Source organism: Brachypodium distachyon, chromosome 4, assembly GCF_000005505.3.
Source record: "Brachypodium distachyon strain Bd21 chromosome 4, Brachypodium_distachyon_v3.0, whole genome shotgun sequence".
Taxonomy (NCBI): Eukaryota; Viridiplantae; Streptophyta; class Magnoliopsida; order Poales; family Poaceae; genus Brachypodium; species Brachypodium distachyon.
The window spans coordinates 28,759,994-28,783,748 of NC_016134.3; the positions used below are offsets into that span (position 1 = coordinate 28,759,994).

At 46.7% G+C, this 23,755-nt stretch overlaps 1 long non-coding RNA gene across 1 annotated transcript; it reads right to left on the reverse strand.

The window, feature by feature from the left end:
- Window positions 1-12,899: 12,899 nt before the first annotated feature.
- LOC112272392 lies at window positions 12,900-19,277 on the reverse strand. Its single transcript, XR_002966117.1, has 2 exons — window positions 19,054-19,277; window positions 12,900-13,122 (listed from the first exon to the last, which is right to left on the reverse strand). It is a non-coding gene; the product is annotated as an uncharacterized LOC112272392 (long non-coding RNA).
- Between the last annotated feature and the right edge of the window lie 4,478 nt (window positions 19,278-23,755).

Consider the following 23,755-nt stretch of genomic DNA (forward strand, 5'->3'; position numbering starts at 1 on the left):
GGCGCGTCGCCCTGCTTCCCGCCAGATCCGCCACCCGGCGAGGCCTTCTTCGCAGGCCTCGTGGCAGGAGCCCCCGAGTCCGCAGCGAGAACTTGCTTCCCGCTACGCTTACGAGAACCCTTCTTCTGCGAACCCTCGCCAGGGCTCGCGGCAGCCTTAGCTGCTAGCTCGGGTGCTAGGCGCCCTTCCTCGGCCATGGCGCATTTGTGTGCCAGGGCGTACAGGTCCTGCGTCGTCCGGATCCGATGCGTGCTCAGCTTCTCGCGCATCTTGGGATCGCGGACGTTGCTGGCGAAGGTGTTGATGTTGGCAGCCGCCTCCGCCTCTGCGATGGAATAGGAGAGGTTGGAGAAGCGGTTGACGAAGGCCCGCAACGTCTCTCCCGGCTTCTGCACAATAGTGTGCAGCTCCGCCATGGTTCCCGGGCGCTTATAACCGCCCTAGAACGCGCTCACAAACTGCTCGCGCAGGTCCGCCCAAGTGGCGATGGACCCGGCGGGCAGGTTGAGTAGCCAGGTTCGTGCTGATCCTTTCAGGACCATCGGGACCCAGTTTGCCCTGACCTTGTCGTCGGTGCCAATGGCGTGCATACCCAACGTGTAGGTAAGGAGGAAATCCTTGGGGTTGGCGGTCGCGTCGTACGTACCGAGCGCGGGTACTTGGAACTTACGAGGCCACGTCACCCGCCGCAACTCGCGTGTGAACGCGGTGCAACCGTCCTCGGGGCCCATGGGAGCGTCTTCCTGCTCCTGTGGGCGCTGGTGCTCTACCTCGCGCCTGCGCCGGCACTCCAAGCGCGGGCGCAAATCCTCTTGCTGGCGGGCATTCAAGATGCCGCGCGCATCGCCCCCTGGAATGGTGGGCGACGAGTTTGAGGACACCTCTGGGCCCCCGTCTCCTTGGCCTCCCTGCGGAGAGGGAGGATTCTCCCCTTGTCGCGAGGCGGGTGGTGCGTCCCCGTGCTCCAGGTTCTGCCCGTGGCCGGAGCCTACCGGGGTGCCCTCGCCTTGCGGCTGCTGGGCGGCCAGGGCGAGAAGCGCTTCTAACTCCTCGCCCCACGTCTCGTGCGCTGGCGCACCTTGCTGTGGTTCGTACCGCACCGTGACGCGCGCGGCGATGATGGCTTCCGCCGGGGTTCGTGCGGGGGGCAGCCGGTTTCCCGAGCGGCTGCTTCCCGCTCTGGCCCCGGATGCCTCCGAGTGCGCAAGGTGCGAACCCCAGGGGTCGCCCGCGACGCGGTATGCTCCTGGTGCCACTGTCACGGAGCATCCTCGGCCCGCAACTCAACCCGCTGCCCGACGCGGGCAGCACCGTGCGTGCTCGCGCGACTGGCCCCGGCACTGGGGGTAGCCGGTCCCCTCGGCCGAGGAGGCGGGGGAGGCAGCTGTGTTTGCTGCACCCTCGAGGGCTCGGGGTTCTCCTGAGCCCCCGACTTGGGTCGCATGTCATGTGACCGCGTGTGCGCCGCTGGGGCTTCACGCGGGTCTATACGAGGATCACCAGCCCGCTTGGGGGGCATGGCGACTAGTCTCATCGGCGAAGAAGGCGAGGCTGACGTCGATGCAAACGATGCTGCCGGCAACAACCGGCAGGATCTTCTCCCGCGCCCCCTACCTGGCGCGCCCGATGTCGTCGCACGGTGCTCTGACACCGGGGGCGTGCGGTCACGGCCCCCTTTTTGGTTCGATAGGGGCGTCGGGGTTCACCCTGGCGATCGCCGGCTCGGCCGATAAGGCCCTGCGGGGCCGGCGAAATGATGCACTAAAAGCGCGCGCTAATTCAAAGAACAGATACACACACGTTTTTACCCAGGTTCGGGCCACCCGGAGGTGTAAAACCCTAGGTCCTGCTTGTCTGAGCTGGTACTGGCTTTGAATCAAGTGTTTACAGGTTGCCGGGTAAGTTCTCAGGTACCCTCTCCTTTTGGCTAGGTACTCCTTACTATCTCTGCTAATACTAGGGGTTAACTGTGGGCTGATCGAACTCAACCGAACCCTGGCGTCTATTGGAACCAACTGAGATTCCAACCCTTTGAGAGTTGGCGGGGGTCCTTATTTTATACTCAATTATTAGACACCGGTTTTCAATTATTAATCTACCAGTGTAATCTAATTACATGTTACGTTAAAAGTGTGCTGAGGTGTAGAGTTTTAACCAATGTTTACATTAAAAAAATAAAAAACCAAAAGGGATTTTTAGATTTTAAACATTAAGCTCTACAAGGTGTCTAATAAATAAAAGTGCTGGCTAAACAAAACCGGTGTCTAAGTACTTTTAGTTCATTATCTAAACCTATAAAAGGTGCACAAAAATAATAGGGTGTAACACAAGACCTACTCGTCAAACTACAGAAGCTTACAATCTACATGGCTCTATGATCTACTCAACAAGAACTTCGAAAGGTATCTACTCCAAAAAAGACTACTGCGAATACCGATTTGGAACGACGATGCACTACTGAAGATGATAGAGATGGGGCTTCCAAAGAGATCTTAGAAAAACATGTAAGCTAACAGATGCAAAAAGAATTTCCTAGATACGATCTACGGAACAAAAGATACGGGGTCTAGAAGTAGGCTAATCAAAACAGACTGCACGTCGAAAACAGAACAAGAAAGCTCACCGGAGAAGATGAAGTTCACCAGAGTTGATGAGAGTCGGCCAAACAGAGGTTTCCGAAGGCAAGACTGTGGTGTATGGTGTTCTAGGCGTCGATAGGGATCTAAAGGTGGTGATGGATCGGGCTAATTTGGGGCGAGATGGTAGGAATTGCTCGCCGGAATTTGCGTGGAAACGGCGACGAAACTTGAAATTGGCGGCAAGATTGACTGCGGCTTCGAGCTAGGTTTCGAGGGGTTGGTCGGGGCTCTCAAGTGCGTCAGGTTGGAGGCTTTTATAGGACGCGGGGCGTTCGGGATAAGGCCGGCAGCGGGTGAGATTCGAACAGGATCGGTTTCGCTTAAATTCGGACAAGATAGAGTCCGGGATGATTTCAATCTTGTTAGGATAGATTCCTTGACGTGAGGGGAAAGATTTGGTGTGAAAATCTCGGAGAAAACGTGTGCGGGGAGTGGAATTCGCGATGGGGCGGCCATGGACGCCGGCGAATGCGAGCTCGAGCTCAGGCTCGGCTACGGAAGGAGGGCGCGGCGCGGGGCGGCGGGGCTGCAGGGGCGAGCGGCAGCAGCGGCCGGAGCGGGGCCATGGCGCTCGACCAGAGATGCACGAGCACGTCCGTCATGAGGAACAGGAAAGAAAAAAAAGAAAACAAAAGAAAAGAAAAAGAAAGGGAGAGATCTGGACCATTGCAACGACGATGCACTACTGAAGATGATAGAGACGGGGCTTCCAAAGAGATCTAATTTATAGAAAAAGTTGTAAGCTAACAGATTCAAAAAGAAGTTCATAGATAGGATCTACGGAAGAAAAGATACGGGGTCTAGAAGTAGGCTAATCAAAACAGACTGCAGCTCGAAAACAGAACAAGAAGGCTCACCGAAGAAGATGAAGTTCACCGGAGTTGATGAGAGTCGGCCAAACAGAGGTTTCCGAAGGCAAGGCTGTGGTGTATGGTGTTCTAGGCATCGATAGGGATCTAAAGGTGGTGATGGATCGGGCTAATTTGGGGCGAGATGGTAGGAAATTCTCGCCAGAATTTGCGTGGAAACGGCGACGAAACTTGAAATTGGTGGCAAGATTGACTGCAACTTTGAGCTAGGTTTCAAGGGATTGGTCAGGGCTCTCGAGTGCATAAGGTTGGAGGCTTTTATAGGACGCGGGGCGCTCGGGATAAGGCCAGCGGCGGGTGAGATTTGAACGGGATCGGTTTCGCTTAAAATTCGGACGAGATAGAGTCCGGGATGATTTCAATCTTGTTGGAATAGATTCCTTGACGCGAGGGGAAAGATTTGGTGCGAAAATCTCGGAGAAAACGCGTTCGGGCAGTGAAATTCGTGATGGGGCGGCCATGGATGACGGCGAACTCGAGCTCAAGCTCGGGCTCGGCTAAGGCAGGAGGGCGCGGCGCGGGGCGGCGGGGCGGGGGAGCCAGGGCGGAGCTCGGCGACGGGGCGGCGGGGGCGAGCGGCAGCAGCGGCCGGAGCTCGGCCATGGTGCTCGGCAGTGATGCACGAGCACGTCCGACGTGAGGAAGAAGAAAGAAAAGGAAAAAAACAAAAGCAAAGAAAAGAAAAAGAAAAAAAGAAAAAGAAAGGGATAGATCTGGATCATTGGAACCACGATGCACTACTGAAGATGATAGGGACGGGGCTTCCAAAGAGATCTAATTTATAGAAAAAGATGTAAGCTAACAGATTCAAAAAGAATTTCCTAGATAGGATCTACAGAACAAAAGATACGGGGTTTAGAAGTAGGCTAATCAAAACAGTCTGCAGCTCGAAAACAGAACAAGAAAGCTCACCGAAGAAAATGAAGTTCACCGGAGTTGATGAGAGTCGGCCAAACAGAGTTTTTTGAAGGCAAGGCTGTGGTGTATGGTGTTCTAGGCGTCGATAGGGATCTAAAGGTGGTGATGGATCAGGCTAATTTGGGGCGAGATGGTAGGAATTGCTCGCCGGAATTTGCGTGGAAACGGCGATGAAACTTGAAATTGGCGGCAAGATTGACTGCGTTTCGAGCTAGGTTTCAAGGGATTGGTCGGGGCTCTTGAGTGCCTCAGGTTGGAGGCTTTTATAGGACGCGGGGTGCTCGGGATAAGGCCGGCGGCGAGTGAGATTTGAATGGGATCGGTTTCGCTTAAAATTCGGACGAGATACAGTCCGGGATGATTTCAATCTTGTTGGGATAGATTCCTTGACGCGAGGGGAAAGATTTGGTGCGAAAATCACGGAGAAAACACGTTCGGGGAGTGGAATTCGCGATGGGGCGGCCATGGACGCCGGCGAACTCGAGCTCGAGCTCGAGTTCGGCTAAAGCAGGAGGGCGCGGCGCTAGGAGGCAGGGCTGCCGGGGCGAGCGGCGGAGCTAAGGCGGAGCTCGGCGGCGGGGCTGTGGGGGCGAGCGGCAGCAGCGGCCGGAGCTGTGCCATGGCGCTCGGCCAGAGATGCACGAGCACGTCCGTCGTGAGGAAGAATAAACAAAAGAAAAAAAAGAAAAGAAGACGAAAATAAGAAAAAGAAACGGAGAGATCTGGACCATTGGAACGACGATGCAGTACTGAAGATGATAGAGACGGGGCTTCCAAAGAGATCTAATTTATAGAATAAGCTGTAAGCTAACAGATTCAAAAAGAATTTCCTAGATCGGATCTACGGAAGAAAAGATTCGGGGTCTAGAAGTAGGCTAATCAAAACAGACTGCAGCTCGAAAACAGAACAAGTAACTCACCGGAGAAGATGACGTTCACCGGAGTTGATGAGAGTCGGCCAAACAGAGGTTTCCGAAGGCAAGGTTGTCGTGTATGGTGTTCTAGGCGTCGCTAGGGATCTAAAGGTGGTGATGGATCGGGCTAATTTGGGGCGAGATGGTAGGAATTGCTCGCCGGAATTTGCGTGGAAACGGCGACGAAACTTGAAATTGGCGGCAAGATTGACTGCGGCTTCGAGCTAGGTTTCAAGGGATTGGTCGGGGCTCTCGAGTGCGTCAGGTTGGATGCTTTTATACGACGCGGGGCGCTCGGGATAAGGCCGGCGGCGGGTGAGATTTGAACGGGATCGGTTTCGCTTAAAATTCGGACGAGATAGAGTCCAGGATGATTTCAATCTTGTTGGGATAGGTTCCTTGACGCGAGGGGAAAGATTTGGTGCGAAAATCACGGAGAAAACGCGTTCGGGGAGTGGAATTGGCGATGGGGCGGCCATGGACGTCGGTGAACTCGAGCTCAAGCTCGGGCTCGGCTAAGGCAGGAGGGCGCGGCGCGTTGCGGCGGGGCTGCGGGGGCGAGCGGCGGCAGGGGCCGGAGCTCGGCCATGGCGCTCCGCCAGAGATGCACGAGCACGTCCGTCGTGAGGAAGAAGAAAGAAAAGGAAAAAAAGAAAAGAAAAGAAACGAAAAAGAAAAAAAAGAAAAAGAAAGGGAGAGATCTGGACCATTGGAACCACGATGCACTACTGAAGATGATAGGGACGGGGCTTCCAAAGAGATCTAATTTATAGAAAAAGAGGTAAGCTAACAGATTCAAAAAGAATTTCCTAGATAAGATCTACGGAACAAAAGATACGGCGTCTAGAAGTAGGCATTAAAAACAGACTGCAGCTCGAAAACAGAACAAGAAAGCTCACCGGAGAAGATGAAGTTCACCCGGAGTTGACGAGAGTCAGCCAAACAGAGGTTTCCGAAGGCAAGGTTGTGGTGTATGGTGTTCTAGGCGTCGATAGGGATGTAAAGGTGGTGATGGATCGGGCTAATTTGGCGCGAGATGGTAGGAATTGCTCGCCGGAGTTTGCGTGGATAGGTTCCTTGACGCAAGGGGAAAGATTTGGTGCGAAAATCTCGGAGAAAACACGTTAGGGGATTTGAATTCGCGATGGGGCGGCCATTGAGGCCGGCGAACACGAGCTCGAGCTCGGGCTCGGCTACAGCAGGAGGGCGCGGGGCTTGGCGGCGGGGCGGCGGGGGCCAGCGGCAGCTGCGGCCGGAGCGGGGCCATGGCGCTCGGCCTGAGATGCACGAGCACGTCCGGCGTGAGGAAGAAGAAAGAAAAGAAAAGAAAAGAAAAAGAAAAAAAAGTAAAAGAAAAGGAGAGATCTGGACCATTGGATGATAAATGGGTGGGTGAGATTAGAAGATACCCCTTGGGTTCACTTAAGTGGAAACGGTTTTTCGCAGAATACGCGTCCACAATAGGAAAACGTACTCCGCGGAAAACTGAAAAGGAATTAAAAGAAATAGATTTTCTGGGTCTCTAAATCGCCAGAAAATCAAATAAGGCAAATAAAATACCAAACGGCATATGAAAAATTCCAAAAAATTCCTGAAATTCCAAATACCTGTTTGGAAGCTAAGAAAAATAATTTCCTCATGGAATATAATTTAGAAAAATGTTTTTAATGCATATGCAACTCAAATAAATTCCAACAAATGCATATAATCACTTTTAATGTCCAAATAAACTCCCAATTAAATTGCAAGATCATTTCCAAACTCAAATATGGTCAAAATGATATGCATGTGACATGAAAAAGGTAATAACATCCAAATTAGAAAAATTGGGATGTTACAAACCTACCCCCTTAAGATGAATCTCGTCCTCGAGATTCGGGTTGGCTAGCAAATAGGTGAGGGTAATCCTTCTTCAAGTCCTCCTCACGTTCCCAAGTTGACTCTTCCTCTGTATGGTGATTCCACTGAACCTTGCAAAATCGAATGGTCTTTTTTCGAGTAATCCGTTCAGTCGTCTCAAGAATCTTTACTGGGTGTTCCTCATAGGCGAGGTCCTCATTCAACTGAATTGCTTCTATTGGTACAGTGTCTCTCAGTGGTAACTCGGATTCCTCTGCATAACACTTCTTCAATTGCGACACATGGAAAACATTGTGCACACTGGACAAAGCTTCTGGTAATTCTAGCTGGTAAGCTACCTCTCCTCGGCGCTCTAGAATTTTATAGGGTCCTACATAGCGAGGTGCTAGTTTTCCCTTAATTCCAAATCTCTTTACGCCTCTAAGTGGCGAAACTCTGAGGTAAGCTCGGTCACCTGGTTCATGCGTGACTTCCTTATGCTTAGAATCTGCATAACTCTTCTGCCGGGACTGAGCTACCTTCAGCCTATCCTTGATTAACTTAACCTTTTCTTCGGCATCTTTGATTAAGTCCGGCTCAAACAACTGACGTTCTCCAACTTCATCCCACATAAGTGGTGTCCTACATTTCCTTCCATACAAAGCTTCAAACGGAAACGATTGTTATAAGAAAACTCTGCATAAGGTAAGTTGTCATCCCAACTGGATCCATAATCCAAAGCACACGCTCTCAACATGTCTTCTAATATCTGATTCACTCTCTCAGTCTGTCCATCGGTTTGTGGGTGAAATGCGGTACTCTCCAATCGAGTACCTAAGGCTTCATGTAGCTGGCCCCAAAACTTGGATGTGAATTGGGTTCCACGATCCGATACAATCTCTTTTGGCGCTCCGTGCAAACACACGATCCTGGACATGTACAACTTGGCTACCTGGGCACTTGTATATGTTGTCTTGACAGGGATGAAATGGGCGACTTTGGTGAGTCCATCAACTACTACCCAAATAGAATCAAAGCCTAAATGGGTTCTAGGTAGTCCAGTGATAAAATCCATACCAATTCTATCCCACTCCCACTCCGGTATAGGAAGGGGTTGCAACAATCCTGCGGGTTTCTGATGTTCTGCCGTGACTCTCTGACACACATCACATAATGAGATATATTCTGCAATTTCTCTCTTCATACTTGGCCACCAAAATTTCTCCTTCAGGTCGAGGTACATCTTAGTGTTTCTTGGGTGTATAGAGTATGGTGAGTCATGAGCATCTTGAAGGATCACGTTCTTTATTTTTGAGTCTTGGGGCACACAAATTCGCTCCCCAAACCAAATGGTTCCATGCTCATCCTCGGAGAACTCTAAAGATTTTCCTTCTCTCATACTTTGCTTGATCTTTTCAAAATTGTCGTCTTTCTTTTGGGCTTCCCTAATTCTGTCCAAAAGAGTAGGCTTTACTTCCAAAGTGGCTAGTAATCCTTTTGGTACCACCTCCAAACTTAGGTTCCTAAACTGCTCGCATAACTCCGTAGGAATCACTGTTGTCGTTATGAAATTGCAGTGGCTCTTACAGCTAAGGGCATCGGCTACTACGTTAGCTTTGCCTGGGTGATACTGAATGAGAAAGTCATAATCCTTGATAAGTTCCAACCATCTTCTCTGTCTATGATTCAGCTCATTCTGTGTGAATATATACTTCAAACTCTTATGGTCCGTATAAATATCAAAGTGGTTACAAATAAGGTAATGTCTCCATATCTTAAGTGAGTGAACTACGGTTGCTAGCTCCAAATCATGAGTGGGATAATTCATCTCATGTGGCCGAAGTTGACGCGACGCATATGCAACTACCTTTCCTTTCTGCATCAAAACACATCCTAAACCTTGGCGTGACGCATCACAATAGACTTGGAAGTCTTTGTGTATGTCTGGTAGGATCAAAACCTGTGCTGAAACTAGTTTCTTCTTCAATTCCTGAAATACTGCTTCACACTCAGGTGTCCAATCATACCTCTTTTCTTTCTTCAATAACTGGGTCAACGGTCTGGCTATCTTCGAGAAATTCTCAATGAACCTACGGTAATATCCCGCAAGTCCTAAGAAACTTCTAACTTCTGGAACTGACTTTGGTGACTTCCATTCAGTGACAGCTTCTACCTTTGAGGGGTCTACGGCCACTCCTTTTCCTGACACAATGTGTCCAAGGAAAGCAACTTCACTAAGCCAAAACTCACACTTACTAAACTTGGCATAAAGCTGGTGCTCTCTAAGCTTATCCAATACCTTCCGAAGGTGTACTTCGTGCTCACTAGCAAACTTGGAATAAATAAGAATGTCGTCAATGAAGACTACGACAAACTTCTCTAAGAACTCCATGAACACCTTGTTCATCATGTTCATAAAATAGGCTGGGGCATTGGTTAAACCAAATGACATAACTGTGTACTCATATAGTCCATATCTTGTAGAGAATGTCGTCTTGGGTATGTCTTGGGTTCGAATCTTCAACTGATGATAACCTGATCGCAGATCTATCTTGGAAAACACACTAGCTCCTTCCAACTGATCAAACAAGTCATTGATCATGGGTAAAGGGTATTTGTTCTTGATGGTGACCTCATTAAGAGAACGATAGTCAACACACATCCTCATACTCTTGTCCTTCTTCTGTAGAAACAGTACCGGTGCTCCCCAAGGTGATGAGCTCGGTCTGATGTACCCCTTTGCTTGCAATTCTTGCAACTGTTTCTTAAGTTCCGCTAATTCATTTGCGGGCATCCTATAGGGTCTTTTGGATATTGGGGCAGCTCCTGGAACTAAGTCAATTAAAAACTCAATATCCCTATCAGGTGGCATTCCTGGTAAATCCTCTGGAAACACATCCATGTATTCATTAACGATGGGAACTTCCTCGAGACTACTCCCCTTAAGTGCATTAACCATGGATCTTCTTCGCTTGATTTTGGATGTAAATCTGATTCTCTTTCCTTCCGGGCTGGTCACAGTAGATGCTAGGTTAGCACAATCTATGTGCCCTTTATGTCTAGATAGCCAGTCCATCCCTAGGATTACATCTAAACCTAGGGACTCTAGTACGATAAGGTTTGAGGGAAAAGTCTCACTGCCAAGCTTTATCAAAACCCCATGACAACAATGGTCTGCCCTAAATTCTTTCCCAGGGGATGTCACTAACAATGGTGTTCTAAGTGCCTCTATCGCTAACCCATGCTTTTGTACCCAAGCTTTAGAAATGAAAGAATGCGATGCTCCAGTATCAAATAATATAACTGCTGGGTTGGAGTTTATAAGGAACGTACCAACTACGACGTCCGGTGCTTCATAAGCCTCCTCTGCAGAAACATGGTTCAGCTTGGCCTTCACGAAGGGGTTAGGCCTCTTGTCTCCCTGGTTCTTGTTGCTTTGCTGCTTCTCCGGACACTGTGTTGAGTAGTGTCCCAATTTGTGGCAATGATAGCATTCCACTTGACTCAAGTCCTTCTTCTCTGAAGTTGATCCACTGCGGTGCTGACGGTGTCCACTGATGTTGCTGCTGCCATTACCTCCATGGTTGCTTCCACGATGCTTACTCCCGTGATGGTGGTGCTGGCACTGATCCTTGTGCTGGTGGTGGCGTTTCTCCTCATGGGATCGTCCTGATGAAGAACCAAAGTGACGGTGCCTTGGAGGTGAATGGGTACGGTGATTGCTGTGAAATCCCATACCAAACTTGTTACTTGCCTTCCTCTTGTGGTTCTGCACTTGCTTCTGCTTGTCTTCGAAGCGGATTGCCTTGTCAACCAGATTCTGAAAACTGTGAAAATCAAATGAAACTAACTACACACTGAGCTCGTCATTTCGACCATCCAAGAAGAGCTCCTGTTTATCATCATCATCGGCTACGTTGTCAGGGGCATAGCGAGCTAAGTGAACCTCTCCAAGTACTCCTGCACAATCTTGGATCCTTGACACAATGCAAGGAACTCCTTCCTCATCAATCCCATACTCCTTGCTGGAACGTGAGCTTTGCGGAAACCTTCAACAAAATCGTCCCATGTGATCTCATCTCCTCCAAATCTGAACTTGAAGGTATCCCACCAAGCTGTTGCGGCTCCTTCGAGCTGATGGCTTGCATATAGTACTCTCTCCTGATCAGTGCATTGGATGGTGAGTAGCTTCTTTTGAATGGTGCGAAGCCAATCATCTGCTTCAATGGGTTCAGCTGAGCTAGAGAAAGTAGGTGGGTGCAGCCTCAAAAACCTAGTCAAACGGTCGGAGGGTGGTGGTGGAGGTTGCGGGTTGTTGCGGTTGTTCTGGTTCTGGTTCTGAGTGAGCAGGTTCACTAGCTGAGTCCGGGTACTCCATTGTTGTTGTTGCCAGCGTTGGTGTTGAGGTTGGGGTTGGTGTTGCCAGTGTTGTTGTTGCCGGTGTTGCTCCTAGTGTTGCGGGTTGACATCTTGCTGGAAAGATAAGAGTCGAGAAAGAAGGGTCTATAAGAACATAATTAACCATAGATGCTTGCAGCATGAAGAAGTCAAATAAATTGACTAAAATAAATTCGACTTTATTAAACTCAATCAATCTCGAATGAATAGTTTCACGAAAAATCCAAAGTCTGCCAACCACAAAGTTTGATTGGTCAGTATTGTTTAAACAAAGGACTAAGGAAGAACTAAACGAAAAGGTTCTAATAAGATAGCATCTACTCGTCATCACTAATGTAGAAAACTCTCTCCTCAGGGTCTTCTTCTTCGGGGTCAGAGTCTCCTCCACTTGAGTCATCGTCGGATCCTCCATCTCCATTGTTATCCTCATCCATGTCATCATTGTCCTCCTCAAAATCCTCTTCATCACTGACAAAGGCGCCATGTCCATCTTTAATGTTTTCACCTTCGTCTCTTGCTTCTTCCAATTCTTCTTGGAGGGCCATCTTCTCATCTTCAAGTCGGTCAATGTACTCGGACATGCATGTCATCTTATCCTCCATTCTTACCATACGACGGTTGAAATACTTCTCCTTGTCTTGATGATTTTTAGCGATGACTCTTGCAACATTGTACTCACTCTGAGTGGCAGAGAGAAGATGATGCATCTGGACCATGGTGACTGTGATGGCGTCAGGGCCAGTGGGTAGGGTCTGAACTTCTCCATGTCGGTCCAACCTCGCAAAATAGTAGTACTCCGTTCCCCTCAAGTCACGAGCGTAAACTCCACACAACCGAGTCAATGCCTCCTGCATTGCTCTTGAGATGGTCGTCTCCCATGAGTTGGCAGAAACTTCAAAGACAATGTCCTTGCCGTAGAGGTTAGCAGGATTGCTCCTGATGCGCGCTCTCACGGTCCAATTGTCAAGGCGGTGACGGTTCACTCCACCTTCCTGTCCTACGAACTCCGGGGCTAGTAAACTCAGGATACTAGCAACGTCACAAAGCTGTTTCTCAAAAGCATGGTCTCCTTGGCCGGCTTGGTGGAATCGTTTGGGGAAAGTCATCTAAAAGATAGAAGAATAGAAGAGATTAGCAAAAATTAAATTTAATAATTTAATTCATGAAGATAGTAAAGGGTACAAGAAAAATAAGTATATAAATTTTCAGGGTGATAAGATTTTTCCTAAGGTTTTTCAAGTCTAGGGTCTTGACCTACGGGCAACATGAGCTCTGATACCATCTGTGGCGACCCAAACCATTAAAAACCTGGGATCATTGTGTTTATAGTACTAGTCCCTGGATCAATGCTACTACCCACAGTTCACGATGAAATATCACAATTCATGTCTTTATTACAACGCATAAAACATAATAATCCAGAGTATTATTACACAAAGGAAGTCTAAAAATATCAAATTAGATAAATGAGCTTCCATCCACGCCACAGGCACGTTGAATGTAGACTCGCGACCCTGCATACCTCCTTCCTTTAATTATCGCTCTCTGCACATGATAGGTGCAGATAAGTACATTGAATGTACTCGCAAATAAATACCTGTGAGGTTAGAAGAAATGCAAGTACATGCTGATTGGATAGTTCCTAAGTGGCTTCTATGGTTCATTTGCCGAAACAACAAGTTTTATTTTGAAATACTCATAATAGCTTTTTTTGCAAAACTCTAATCTACAATTTCATAGAAAATAGTTTGAAAAGTAGATTTTGTCTTTCTGTGGAATCTCCATGACCTAACTATGTAATCTGGGTCAAACTGACACTCACATAGCAACCCTTGATTTCCCTGACCCATTCTGTGGGATCCATCGAGTAGATACTCATTCTGTGGATGCTTCCATCGAGTCAAAACAGTTTTTGGTTTTTGAAAAAAAAAACTAGAAGATCTCCTCTTAACCAGACTTAGTAGCTCAAGGATCGCCCATAACCAAGGGCATGGCTAATAGATTAGATTGACACTCTCGAGAGGTTTGTACACTTTAGCCACCAGATACAATCAATCCAAAGTGTTGCCTAATGACAAGCGTGCGCAACAGGTAAAGATTGTGACGAAGTCTTTCACTATAAGTCCCCTATACTTAATCCTGGCACCGCCCGTTCCATATGAGCACATTGGCCCCTCTCCGGAGGACGATACCCAAGTAAGGGTTTCCCGCTAGTTACTCGACTAAGCCAGAGCCATAATAGCAGGTGGTTGTACAGGTAAGCTTTTGGGTTCCATTGGAAAAGAATTGAACTTTTAGATTCTGGACGGCGGTCCCCACCGAATTCTTGAGCATCTGCAGAGCCGAACTGGATGCTGCCCTTGTTGACAACCAATAATGGTCTCAAACATACCACTCCGCCCATTTGAAAACATTTTGAGGTTTTGTTTCGAAAACATTTTTCCAAACACATACGACTCAATTCTGAGCACTTAATACTTTGAAGTTTTGGGTCCCTCCCGGTAAAATAATGTAGCAAGCACTTTGTAAAACATACAATTAATAACTTAGGGTAATTGGTGGCATGACAATAACCTATAGGCATACTACTTAGGACATAGCTAATAAATTTCAAACGCATTTTATAAATACTTCATAACAATATAAACCTACACATGCATGCCTACAACTTGTAAACAAAGTAGCATATGCAAAATTTATTGGATTCTAGATGATGAAAGGTATCCACTTACCTGAGCCTGAGTTGCGGTAACGATCAGAATTTTCCTGGCACTATTCGCACTCACACTCGGGATAATCTATCGCGAAGAACGAAAGCAGTAATGAATAATTTTCAACAACTCCAAATAATAACTCCAATAAGAACCGAATAAGAATTACACAAATTTAAATTTAGAACGGTAGCTAACAGGTCACAACTAATACTAATCCAACCGCAAGCACAGATCTAAGGCTAGGAACAAGATTTGGAACCAAGTGGAAACCGATTGATAACCTACAGGCTGATAACATATAGCAATTCTAACGGAAAGGGAACTGTCGAAACACGCCTGAACTAACGGCACAGAAGGTACTGAAGTTAAGAACATAACTTAAGGCTTACAACACAGAAAGATTCATCTAAAACGGAGCTACGAAACAAAAGATACAAACCTACGAAAGTAGCTAATCAAAAATAGGGTTCTGTGAATACAGTTTTCAATTATTAATCTACCAGTGTAATCTAATTACATGTTACGTAAAAAGAGTCCTGAGGTGTAGAGTTTTAACCAATGTTTAATTACAGAAAGAATAAACCAAAAGTTTTAACCAATGTTTACATTATAGATTTTAAACATTAAGCTCTACAAGGTGTCAAATCAATAATTGTGCTGGCTAGACTAAACCGGTGGTAGCTAGTTTTGACAATCTTTTAGTTCATTATCTAAACCTACAAAAGGTGCACAAAAATAACAGGGTGTAACACAAGACCTACTCATCAAACGACAAAAGCTTACAATCTAGACGGGTCTATGATTTACTCAACAAGAACTTCGAAAGGTATCTACTCCAAAACAGACTACTGCGAATACCGATTTGGAACGACGATGCACTACTGAAGATGATAGAGACGGGGCTTCCAAAGAGATCTAATTTATAGAAAAAGATGTAAGCTAACAAATTCAAAAAGAATTTCCTAGATAGGATCTACGGAAGAAAAGATACGGGGTCTAGAAGTAGACTAATCAAAACAGACTGCAGCTCGAAAACAGAACAAGAAAGCTCACCGGAGAAGATGAAGTTCACCGGAGTTGATGAGAGTCGGCGAAACAGAGGTTTCCGAAGGCAAAGCTGTGGTGTATGGTGTTCTAGGCGTCGATAGGGATCTAAAGTGGTGATGGATCGGGCTAATTTGGGGCGAGATGGTAGGAATTGCTTGCCGGAGTTTGCGTGGAAATGGCGACGAAACTTGAAATTGGCGGCAAGATTGACTGCGGCTTCGAGCTAGGTTTCCGATCAGAACCACACATAAAGTGCCACCCAACAAATTAAACATGGCTATATACATGTTGGAGAGATAATCAACCAGAAAATAAAGAATTAGTATATATGACACTAATAAAATTGTTATAGTTTAACACAAAAAGGGGTAACTTGGATTTTTTATACCCTATGCAGTCTAAGAACATGCTATAATTGATTGCATGTTTTTTTGCAGGTATAGTTGATTACCTGTTGTTGCATAGACATATTTGAATGGACAATAGCGACACCCAAAGTCCTAACAGTTTCATGGACTTGCACCCATTAGTAAACCCCCTCCGAAATGACTTAAGCTAGCTGGACCATGAAGAGACCCACAGGTATCGATAGGAATGCCACATTACTGTCCTCAACAAATCCTAGCACCTCATGTCGCCACTCTTTGATTCTGGAGCTAGGGGAAGTTGATTATTGTCTAGTCAAATACTTGTTCCCAACACCGGCCATGATAAAGCACTATCTATCGTCTTCCTCTTCCAAAATTGGGAACTACCTTTCTCTGCCACAACAAGGAAACCAAGGCAAAAAACATCTTCTGTTGCCGGCATAACTATGATGACATTGATGCTCAATCTTGGCACACATATCATTGGTGCTAGTATCAAATTTAGGGACTGTTTTCCTAGGTCAAACTCAAGGATGGCAGCCAGAGAGCAACCAGTAAAGAGAGTCCCCAAGCAGAACAGCAGGCCTACCTAGAAGAATCCCAACTAGCCTAGCAACCTCGGAGGCGGCATCGACACGAAATCACCCCGGCCATACGCCGGTCTTCATTGAGTAAACGCAGGTGAGCAGTCTTGGATGTTTGTTCTCATGAATGCCTATCGTGACCACCTTAAAGTGGTGCAAAAGTTCGTCGTGGTCGTTGTCTCCGTCTCCGAAAACGATTCACCACCCCATTGATCATGGTTACATATGTTCCAATCCCCAGGAGCATGGTTCTTCATTCCGACTCCGTTATGGGAGGAATATTGATGCGGACTCATCGTTGTTTATGATGCCCCACACCAAGAAGTTGTTCCAAGTCTAGTGGATTATTAGTACGAGGCCATGGCGGTTACTGAGAGATTGATCAAGTGGTCTCGATTGTTGAAGTGCAAGCGAGGGACATGGTTGAGAGCACCCAGGGCAGGGCCTGTAGGAACGAAGGAGATTCCTCATCGTCATGGGTCGTCATTGATGAAAAGAACGAAGATAGGAGAGAGTTCCAACATTGGTGGAAGCGGAAGTGGTCAATGAAGCCACCATCAGAGACAAGGAGGAGCTAACGCTTGGACACGAGAGAGGCGTGTGGGAACCAGGACCTCTGCGGCTAGGCGGAGGAGGATCTTACAGAGTAGGTCATCATCGTCCAACGACAGCGCTGCTGGATGACGAGAGTCTCCTCTGTGAGATCCCCCTCTGTCTTTGTCCTCACTCCCCCACGCGGCTCCCTCCTCTCCAAGCGCAAGCTTTGTCACGTCTCTGACCACGGCTTCATCCTCCAGTTCCACTTCGACCATCACCGCAACTCTCCAATCTTCGGTCCCTTCATCAAGGACTAGCAACGACAAGGAATCTCCTTTGTGCCAACAGGCCCTATCCTGTCCCAGTTGTGTACGCCTCCCTTTGGGGCTCTTCCCCGGCTTGCACTTCCATGACCAAGACCACTTCAATGTCCTCAGCTGCCATCGTGGCTGCCTGTTAATCCTCCTCTAGACCTGGAACCAGTCGTTGGTGTGGGTTCTCATCAACAGCACAAGTACTACATCGATGTTGCTCCCAGGGTAGAGACGAAGCGACGAACCATGCTCGCTATGCTCTCGGGGATGGGAACATATATAACCATGATCGACGGGGCAGTGCTTCACACTGTCGAAGACAGAGACGACGCCGATTGTGAACAATGGCACAACATCAAGGTCGTTGTGGTAAGCATCAACGGGGAACAACATACAAGACTGCTCGTTGTGTTTGCTCATCGGATACTAGCGTATCGGATGATTTAGTCTCGACGCCGCCTCTAGCTGAGGCTATGGGGCCCGTTTGGGGTTCTTTCGAGCACTGCTCTTCTTTTGGGGATTCTCTTCACTGGTTCCTTATTGCTCTGGTTGACATTCTTGAGTTTGGTCTCGGCAGGCAGATCCTAAATTTGATACTGGCGCCAGTGGATATGTATGCCAATAGCATCAATGACATCATGGTTATACCAGCAGCGGAAGGTGTTGGTTGGCTTGGTTTTCTTGCTGTGACAGACAAAGGCACCGCCCAATTCTTAGACAGGAAGACAACTGGTAGTGCTTGATCATGTGTTCCCAACCTCTTGCTTGTGCTTGAATTTGTGCATTTCTAAAGAGTGATTAAATTTATATTAGTATGCACTCGTGTTGCAAGCACACGATTACAAGTACTATAGATATAGATGTACCATGTTAAGTAATACTAGAATAATTTATCATATATATTTTCCTCAGCTGCTTACTTACTTTTCAGCCTACCCTCCATTTTGTTACCTGGATGCAATTAACGGGAAGCATGTGGTTTCATTTGATGAAGCAGATCCCTTCATCTACTGACACATGGCCACAACCAGTTAAATCTTAGGTTCCTATCACACAACTATGTTGTTCGTGTGTCTGCCAGGCAAAGGAAAAGGACGAGGATGACAACAGCAACAAGACGCTGCTAACTCATCCAGGAACATACCTTCTACTCCTACCAATTGTTGTTACTTTTGTGAAAATGACCATGTTGTATGCATTCTACAGGATGAGAGCCAGCTACTTGGTGTGGTTGCAGATGAGCATTCTTTCCTTTACAATTATATCCAAATGGTTGGCTTCCCGTACTCTTGGGCAGCAGCTTCATCTCCCTGTTAAGCACCGGTGTGTGCTTAATTATATGCTGCGGCTATATATACTGTTTATCTTAAGCAAATATCAAGGTGATGTTCAAGTAGTGTCATGTGAATTGCAATGAAAGACAAAGTGAAACACTGATTCTTTTCTGTTATATCTATATATATATGATTAGATCATGATGGTCCTTTAACTGGACTTCTTTGAAGAAAATTAAAGGGTTTACTTGTTTCAGCTGCAGTCCTGTAGTTCATATGTGCATTGTTATGAGTTCATATATGCTTTGAACAAACTATTAATGAATAGGGAAGAAAATAAATATGAATGACCTTTTTGCCAGATTTTTTGTTGAGGTATTTGAAGCATCTGCGGCTGTAGTAGTTGGGCGATTTATTTCCTGATCAGTAGTAGAAGGTGTTGCTACCTCTCGATAAAATTAAAAGAAGGTTGCAATGGGGATATGTAGAATTAAGGCACTGTGTAGATCTGCCGGCGACCCCCACCGGCGCTACATCTGAGAAGGGCTCATAATATCATGACAAGTCCAAGAATAAGAAAAATCCTGAATCACATACACAGATAAAAGGATAGAAAAAAACTTCAGCCAAGTTGGTACCGGTTGCGAGGAGGAGCGTGATGGAGAGCTCTTTGGCGAGCGGCTAGCCACGTGCGCCGGAGCGAGTCCGGTCCGTGTCCACCTGCTGCCGCCGGCCGGATGAGCGTCCGGATTCCTCCGCCGCCCATCCCTCGTCGAATCCCATCGCCACTGCCACTGCTCGATTCACTGGGGCGCGTACGGGAGAGAAGACGAGAGAGGCGCCTTTTTTTTTTGGAGCGAAGGACGAGAGATGGGTCGCGACGCCGACAAACGAGGATGTAGCATGAGATGTTACGTGGGCCCATCTTGGTCGAGGCAGCCCACGCGGCCCAATTAACAGGAGGGTTTCGATTTTTTTGACAGGAGCAACAGCTGTTTAGGACAAAGCCCACAAATCAATGAACATCGCATTTAATTACCTTCATAGGCTGAGATGTTTGACCAGGATCAACGAAGCTATATTTGCCCTTTTAGCTGTGTTATGGATTAGGATCCTATCAAAGAGAATCAAGGTTATCTTTTTGAATAACATCGTAATAAATCTACCTTTTTTTACAAGTAGACAAAGCTTGTGAGCATGGCAGTGGTAGGCCCAATTTATGTCATTATAGGGAGGTTTTCTTTCCTGTCGAAGTGAAATCTGAAGGTGGTGGAAGCACATGGACCAACGTTTACCAGGTAGATTTCGCTCAGGCTCTAAGATTATATGGACATCACTAATCAATGACGTTTTCTTATTATATCTGAGAACAAGAGCTAAGAGCATCGTCAACAAGGTATTACTTTCATCAGTCGTACTGAAAGGAGAGAGAATGTGAAATTTTATTCGAAGAAACATGTCCTCCAACAACATGTTTCTTAGGTTGTTACTAAATCTTCCACAATTTCTATGTTTTTTGAAATTTTTGTGCCAACATACATTGAGTGCTACGGCTGAATAGGTGAGATATTTTTTTAGGGAAGAATAGGAGAGATAGGAGGTTCTTTTCTAGAGAGAAAGGAGAGATAGGAGGTTTGCATTACTATTGGCATATGATTAAGTAACAATAAAAGCCATGTCTTGAATAACATGATGATTTTTCACAATCATTTGTGGAGTGTGGAGTTCGGTAAAATAAATATGGACATAAATACAAATGTGAATAAATAGAAGACCTTATTAAAAGAATTATACATAAATTAAAGTTTCAGCCCCTCTGGGTACAGTGTCACCGAAAAAGTTTTATCATCCTCTCCGTGTACAGCGTCGCCGGAAAAGTTTTATCAGCCCCTCCGTGTACGGTGTCGCCAAAACAGAAAAAGTTTTCTCAGCCCCTCCATTACGGTGTCGCTGAAACAGAGCACATGTACAACAGTGTGTCATTCTGCGCAAGGCACTTAGAGCATCCTCAACAAGGTGTTACGTAAGACGTTACTTATCTTCTCTCTTTTACTTTGTTTTTCTTCCTGCTCTATTAATTATGTGATATCTTATTTCAAGGTAACTTTATCAAGTTTGGACCCATATGTCACACTTTTCTTCTTCTACTTCGCTCCTCATATTCGTGGTTCTTGTGGCCTTATTCAAGTAACCATCTTTTCAATTTTTGGTTCACATCAGTTCAAAAGAGTATAAATAACATCTTTAGTACCTTTGTTGAAGATGTTCTTATTTAATTAGAGGGAATGAAGAAGTTTTGTTTAATCCACCAAAACATCACAGGTACACAATACACATTTGCAGAACACTAATAAATAGCATATGGTAGTACTTTTTTGTACAGACATGTGGTGTACCAGAGGGACCCTCTACAAGATGCATACAAAAGAAAATACAGAACTCAACGAACGAACAGTTCATCGTGCACACAGCTAAGAGTCTACTATGGACAACGGATCTACAAGATCCACCGATCACAACCAAATAACGTTCGCTCACGAGCGACGCCCGGTGCGTGCCGCCGTCCTGCCGCCGCCGCCTTTGCCGTAGCGCACGCAGGAGAAGACCCGGAACGCGCGTGACAGCGTCGTCCCGGCCTTGCTCTTGCTCTTGCTCTTCTTCGTCTTATTCGCCTTGCTCCTGCCCCCGGCCACGCGCCGCCACAGCGCGCCCAGGGAAGGCGTCGACGACGTATCCTCCGCCGCGCCGGCCTCGTCGTCTTCTTCTTCCTCTGCCACAGCGACGTGCTCGCGTTGCAAGTAAAAACTTAAGACTTCAAGGTGGTGTACTGTATCCGTGAGAGTAGAGCAGAGCCGATTGGGTCGATGGTGTGTTTGTGCTCTTTTCTCTCTGTCTACGAGATCGTCTTTATATGCAGCTCCGGGCGCCGGCCATCCGTGGATTCCGGATAGAGCGGCTAGCTTCTTCTTCTTCTTTTTGACGCGTGTGCTTTTGGGTAAGATCGAGACTTTTGATCGACAAACCGGCCGAGCTAGACACGAGGCAGTGGCTACATGCTGTATGATTGAACTCTGGGAAGGAATGTGCCAGGTGTGCGGGTTTACGTGGACGGCTAGCAGGCCGTCGACAGAGGTACCGTAGAACACGTTTAATGTAGATATATGGCCGATTGGCCGGTTGGGCCGGGGTGTTGTACGTGTAGCATGGTGTCTGGATAATAACGAGACAACAGGCCGGAGCGGCCCACGTGCACTTGGTCGGCTAAATTTGTTAGCTAAAAAAAACTCGGATTTAATTTTCCTACACGTAGCACGTCGTAAGCTATGTACGGAGAAAGATAGTTCTGCACAGTGCACACACGTACACTAAATACACGCCGACAAGGGACGCTCGATGATGACGACGGAAGATCGAGTGATATAGTCGTCGCCTTCGTGCTTTGCTTCACGGATTTTGGGTTTATGTACGTACTTGTACTCGCACACTCGTTTTATACGGATTTCTATTTTATGCCCCAAGTTGAATATGCTGCGTGCATGAACCAATTAATCGAACTGTATCTACACAATCGTTTTATTCTTCTAAATGACCCATTTTATTTATTAAACCCAAATTACCATTCATTTTGAATTAGCCGCTGGGTAGTTGCTGTCTCGACATTTATTTCACTGCTTATCTCCGCCTAATTGAAATATGTGACTGCTCATTGTGACCAAAAAAGAAAATACTCACGAGAGAAATGTAGTATAAAGAACTGCAGTGCACATCAGTGTTAGAATATAGCACTACAAATTAGTCAAAACTCACAGTATATAATGGTCCAAAACTCCAAATGTGTAAAAGTATACAAGTCTACGTCAGTCTAAAAAAATAGGAGTAAATTTCAAGAAACCACAGGTTTGGAGGCTAGGATTTCACGGGGACACAAGTTTTGTGATTTGCAACAGAAAACCACAAGTTATGAGTCTAATTGTTTTAGAAAACCCAAATGATCCGGTTTTGTCAATTTGACAGCAAATCCGACAGGTGCGGCCCACAGCTCAGACGCCACGTCAGTTCTTAACGGGCGCCCGCCCGACCCGACCCGATTACCCTTCTCTTCTTTATTCTTTGTCAGGGATTCACGAATCACAAGCTCTTTGTCATACTCCCGACCACGTCTTCCTTCTTCTTGTCCGAGGCGAAGTAGCCGCGGCGAAGCTACTGCCGCCGTCGAGCCATGGCGTGGTGGCCGCCAAAGAAGTCGCTTGACTGGTTGGATCCAATCGCCGGGCTCGAGTAAGTTGTCCTTCTCTCCGCCTCTTTTCTACATCGGCCGAATCGATTCCCCCCTCACCCCCGCACCATCTGCGTAGAACCCTAGCTTTTGGCATTTTGAAATCCGCAATGATCGACGTGAAATTGTTGCCAAATCCTTAGATTCTCGGTGAAATGGTGCTCAGATTTTACTCTATTAGCCGATTTTGCTTCTAGTTTTGTGCCGAGAGAACTAGGGTTCCCAAATTGGGGATTTCTCGAGCTAGGTTGATTTCGTTCGTCTCTTTGGCCGTGTCTCTAAGAATTCTTACAACATTCTTGCAATTTCGCCTTCGTAGTTTCGAGGACCAGTTGTGGACGGTGAAGGTTATGTGCCGTGGCAGAGAGATGGTACATAGGACAGTAGGCAAATCTTATCTTACCTTCGGCAATATACATCAGTTGGTGGGTTATTTAGGAATGGATTCTTGGGATCATATTTATTACTCCCTCCGTCCAAAAAAAGATGCATTCAAATTTAGTCAAAGTTGAGACATCCTTTGTTGGACAGAGGGAGTATGTTGAGACGCCTCATGTAGGGATAACAGGTTGGGCATTGCTGCATCATCAGAAACAAATGCCACATATTTTGGAGAAGCTTGGGAAAGAAAGGGTGTTAACCCTCTATGTTCTGGAAAGGGGCAGTCAAGAGATTCATTTCTCTCCTGTCAGGCCATGTTCTGTGAGCAACTCTTTTCATGAGTTTTATGCTGATGTACCAGTTGCTGGGAAAAGGAGAAGGGGAAAGGTTGGTGCTGGTGAGGAGAGTGTCAACAAAGAGCAGGCAGCTCAGAGCAATGTCAGAGCAAAGAGGAAGAGGGTAGACCGAAGAGATAAAGGAAAGGAGAAAGCAGAGGAACCTGATTCAAAAGTCAGTAAGGGAAACACAGCTGAGTACAATGATGCAGAGGGTGAGGTCTATGAAGGAGACACTGAAGTTGATGATTTGTATGCACCAGAATCAGAAGAAGAAGAAGATGATGAGGAATCAAATGATTATGAGCCAAAGCCTCTTAATGTTGTCCCTAAAGCAGGGATTGACAA